At 47.0% G+C, this 5,112-nt stretch overlaps 1 pseudogene; it reads right to left on the reverse strand.

Annotated features, from left to right (window-relative positions):
* Window positions 1-456: 456 nt before the first annotated feature.
* Window positions 457-2,496, reverse strand: LOC124229011 (zinc finger CCCH domain-containing protein 14-like; annotated as a pseudogene).
* Window positions 2,497-5,112: the final 2,616 nt, after the last annotated feature.

Below are 5,112 nucleotides of genomic sequence, written 5' to 3' on the forward strand. Positions count from 1 at the left end.
GTCCTCACACCCATTTCCTGGGTGCATGTGCACAGACAGGGAGATCAAGCTCTCCGGTGTCTCTTCTTCTAAGGGCACGAACCCCATCAGACCTGGCCCCAGCTTCATGACCTAATTACTTCCCGAAGGCCTGTCTCCCAATACCATCCCCCTGGGGGGTTGGGGGTTCAACATATGAACTCGGAGGGGACACCTTCAGTCCGTAACGCATAATAATTCTCCCCGGATACACGACATGATTTTGAATCCTTTTTCCATATTGGACATTCTTCTCCTGAACTTTATTTAATTTAATCAACAAATATTTCTTGAGCTCTTACCATGTTCTAAGCTTTTGGAATACATCAGATAAGAAAAGGACAAAGGTCTCTGCCCTCATGGATTTTCTTTCCAAGTTTCAAAGATTTGACTAGCTCTGTAGAGTGTTTGTCATCAGTAGATGGAAACTTTCAAACTTCACAATCTTGTGTCAGGTGGGACTAGGCGTCCTTCACCGGTTCGAGGTCGAATCCTTTTCAAGGCTCGTCACGGGGGCACAGTAACCGTGAGATGATAAAACGTGAAGTCAGGTCTTGTACACTGCGTGTTCAGTCTACAGTGCTCTGGATGATAGAAGGGACATTCCATCTTCTTACAAGCGGGGAAGTGATGGCAGAGCTGACTACTAGAAGGTGGGGCTCGTGTTATAACTGCTGGTTCTGGAGGCAGTACCGGAATTCTTCTACTTATATGAAGGGACAATCTACTTTAGTACATTTTACATCCTATTTACAATTTGGATGAACAGACATTTTTCAGCATACTTGCAACTGGGGAAGTCTTTGCGAGGTGAAACAGGATGATGGTTAGCACACGCATCCCCATTTTTATAGGCAGCTCCAAAATTTTTTCTGGTTTCTGTGCCACACTCAGTTGCCTCATCTCAGTATTTGAAAAGCCACCATGTGGGTCATCAAGCTGCCAAGTGATCAATTGCAGCTGCTGTGGGTGGAGGAGACCTTTGAGTCCCTTGTTTGAGGCTGCTGTTTGGTTTATGGCTTTCACTCCTTCAAAGCACACCTCCTCCTCTTGACCTGACACGCATCCTGGGAGGATGGGGAGACAACATCCAGCATCACTATAAACTTGGAATTTGCAGGTTTCTCTGGTTGGACAAGATCTTGTGTCTGCATAAGCTGTCCCAAAATTACCCAAAGGGTATCTGCAGTCTTTATCTCGACTCTTGGTTTGGTGCCACTACTGTCTCCTCAGCCAGCTTTGGCTTCTTCAGAAGAGATGACCTGGTGCCTGCATGGACCGTGGATTCTGTGTCATAGTCGTCTGGACTGGTCTGCAGTGTCTGCCATTCCTGCGTCAAACTGCAGTGGGGATAACAATTGCCTCTGCTGAGTCCCTTGGCTTTTTTCCACATTTTCTCCTTTTGTCTCCTCTTCTTTAATGGAGGGACTTATTCTAGGGGTCCTGCTTTGCCCCTGGACCATTTCTGCTAGCAATTCTTCTTGAGAAGTTCGAGTTCTGGGAGCAACTGGAAGTGTCTGTTTCTGGGAGACAGTAGAATAGTTAGTTGTTTTTGTTACAGATTCTTGAACTTCAGAGGTAGCCTTCCAAATTAGATTCTTTTTTTTTTTTTTTTTTGCAGGGGAAGATTCGCCCTGAGTTAACATCTATTGCTAATCTTCCTCTTTTTTTGGTCTCCCCAAAGCCCCAGTGCATGGTTGCATATCCTAGTTGTAAGTGTTTCTAGTTCTTCTATGTGAGCCTCCACCACAGCATGGCAATTGACAGATGCGTGGTGTGGTTCCATGACCAGGAAATGTACCTGGGCCACTGAAGCAGTGGGAGCATGGAACTCTAACCACTGGACCATCAGGGCTGGCTCCAAAATTAGATTCTTGTTCGCTTGTTTACAAGGTGGAAGCAAAGGTCTCCTTTCGGGCTCTGCTGGCACCAACACACTGCTGGAGGTGCTTCCTGTATGGGACCCACGATCACCATCTTCCTTCTCTTCTTCTCCATCGTGGAATTTTTTTTACTTTAACAACTGAACCTACCACAGGCAACTTTCTCTTCTGAAACTTTTCTTCCTCAATACTTGTTTTTTCTGAGTCATTTTGGAAGAAGAGTCTGTAAGTCTCCTCTAAGTGGTTAAGCACTTCTGGTTCACACAAACATCCTGTTCCACATACCCGGCTGTTCTGTATCTCGAGTTGCTTGGCACTGTGAATCCTGTTTGGCTGCTGTTGAAATTGCAACCTGTTTCAATGAGCACCACTGTCTGCATTTCCACTTGCAGGTAGTCGATAAATTTCAGTAGAAGGGCGAAAAGAAGGACATGTAAGTGTCCCAGTAGGTTTTTTCTGAGATAAGGGATTCTCCTGCACAAACTTGAGCTTCTTCATCAATGAGATCATCTGGTTCTGGCTTAACATCTGCCACATCTTCAGAGGGCGCTCACTCCCTCAGTGTCTTCCCTGTTGACATTAGTCAGGTTGCAGCTCCATCGTCCTAAGTCTGTCTCACATTAGTGGTTTTCTGCTCCCGTGAACTTGTAGAAACTCTGGAGTCTCTTTTTTCAGGTCTAGTGCTAGAAACTGCAAGGGGTGGCATTGGAGCTCCATGCCTTCTCTCATCTCCCCGACTGAAACCGCTCTTGTTGGAAGGCACGTGATATCGAAGATGTTGGTATCAGCAGACTTTAGACAAGAAGGGGCAGTTGTAACAGAGCACGGTTTATCTAATATTCCAGGAAGCCAACATAAGCTCCTAATTCTTGCAACTTCCCCTTAATGGCACTCTGGATCTTGCAGCTGATCTCGGTACCCATCTCTATGTCTCCAGGGCGGGCAGCAGGCCCAGCATCGCAAGGCCTTTCACTTGCCCACAGTCCCACTGGCGCCACCACCACTGCCGTCACCACCACTGCTCCTGGCTGCATGCTTTCCCACCTTTCTGTTTCCGGTCAGATCTCTCTCCGGACTCCAGACTCATTTAATCACCTGCCTGCTCCACATCTCCACTCTATCGACTAATATCTGTAGCAGATGCTGTGGGATCCAGCTTAGATTTTTCCCCTTCAGAACCAAAGCACTCATTCTCTCAGCCGCCAGTAGTGTGGGCTGTTCATAGCTGAGTCTCTCCCCAGGAATTGCCCTCATCTGAAAGAAGCTGCTTCACCCAAGTTGAGGTCCCCTCTCTGGAGCAGCCTGAACCCATTGACAGGTTGAGGCAGCGAGGCAGAAGTCCAGTCCTCTTGCTTCAATTCACGTCAACTCTAAGGAGTCATCCCGGTTCAGGTATGTGAATGCAGCCATTGATATGGTGGATGAGCTCTTTTCTATTCCTACCAGGAAGGAGGACCGGAAAGTGTTCACATTCACAAGGGATGGACACAGCATACACTGTGGCCTTGCCCCAGGGCTATGGTAACTCTTCTCCTCTGTCATAATATAGACTGAAAGGATGTGGACCATTTGGACATTCTGTGGAATGGATCCACTATATCAATGAACAAAAGTGGCAAGCATATTGGAGGCCTTTGCAAGACATATTTGTTTCAAAGGATGGGCAAGAAATCCTATCAAGAGTCAAAGGCCCAGTTCGACAGACGTTCACTCAAAAACCTGCATATGGATGTTTATAGCAGCTTTATTCTTAATTGCCAAAACTTGCAAGCAATCAAGATGTCCTTCAGTAGGTGAATGGATAAATAAACTGTGGTCCATCCAGACAATGGAATATTATTCAGCACTAAAAAGCAATGAGCTATCAAGCCATGAAAAGACATGCAAGAAACTTCAGTGCATATTACTAAGTGAAAGAAGCCAATTTGAAAAAGCTACATACTGTATGATTCCAACTATATGACATTCTGGAAAAGGCAAAACGATGGAAACAGTAAAAATATCAGTGGTTGCCAGGACTTAGAGGGAGGGAGGCATGCATAAGCAGAGCACAGAGGATTTTTAGGACAGTGACTGATGACTTCTCCAGACAGTGGTGAGGGGAAATCCTCCCAATGGCCACAACTTCATGCCATGTGGAAAGACAAGTGACCCTGGATAAGAATATATATAAACTCATGGACAGTGGTGAATGGGTTGGCTAGTTGGTTGCAGGGTCTATGAGTGGAGGGGAAACACTGGAAGATCAGGGACAAAGAGATCAGGGGAAGAGGCATGTGGGAGAGCCTGTGGTAGTGAGCACAAAGTGTACCTTTGTATCTCATGTCATTGTCCACCAGGGAGCATCCTCCATGGAACAGGCGCCAAACACCAAACTCTGAGTTGCAACTCAAGAGAGCAACTCAGCCAGTTCATGTCACCCAGCCTCTGTCAACAGCCATTCCAGTGCTGACACAGTTGTGCATGAGCGGAGTAGCCATGGTGGCCAAGATGGAGGTTACAGATGAGTTCAACAGTGTGGGCTCACGTCTTACCCTCTACTGCCACTGCTGAATATCCAGCCTGCTGGCAGAGACAAGTGTGCTGGAACCAGCCTGTACTGGCTTGAGACAGTCAACTGTCAACTTTTCAGGAACTTGCTGTCAGTTGACATCGTGTTGGTAGCCTGAAATTGGCCACAGTAGGAGTATTTACAACACCGAGACCAACAGATGCTACAGTTAGAGCTCCCGCATGTCTCTCCCCCTGCTCAGAGAGCAGGTGGTTAAACATTTGCCAGCATACTACTGTCCAGAGACCAAAGCTGAGCCTCTGATATGGCACTATCCCTGAGGACACCAACCAGCCCCTTGGTGGCAAGTTGATTACATTGGACTTCTTCCGCCTTGAGAGGGTTAGCAATTTATCTTGATCATGACTGACACACATATTGGGGACTTTCCTGCCCACAGAGCCTCACCCAGCAATGTTATCTGAGGGCTAACAGGTTCAATCCACTGCCACAAGAGCCCACGTTATCTAGCAGAGGACTAAGGAACATACAATGGGGCAAAGGAGGTGTGGCAGTGGGCACCTGACCATGGAATCCACTGGCCGTGGCACATAGGGCACTACCTAGAGGGTGGTAGCCTGACACAGTGATAGAACAGCCTTTTAAAGGTACAGCTGAGTTACTAGCTTGTAGCAGTAGCCTATGAGGATGGGGTGCCAT

Source organism: Equus quagga, chromosome 17, assembly GCF_021613505.1.
Source record: "Equus quagga isolate Etosha38 chromosome 17, UCLA_HA_Equagga_1.0, whole genome shotgun sequence".
Classification (NCBI taxonomy): domain Eukaryota; kingdom Metazoa; phylum Chordata; class Mammalia; order Perissodactyla; family Equidae; genus Equus; species Equus quagga.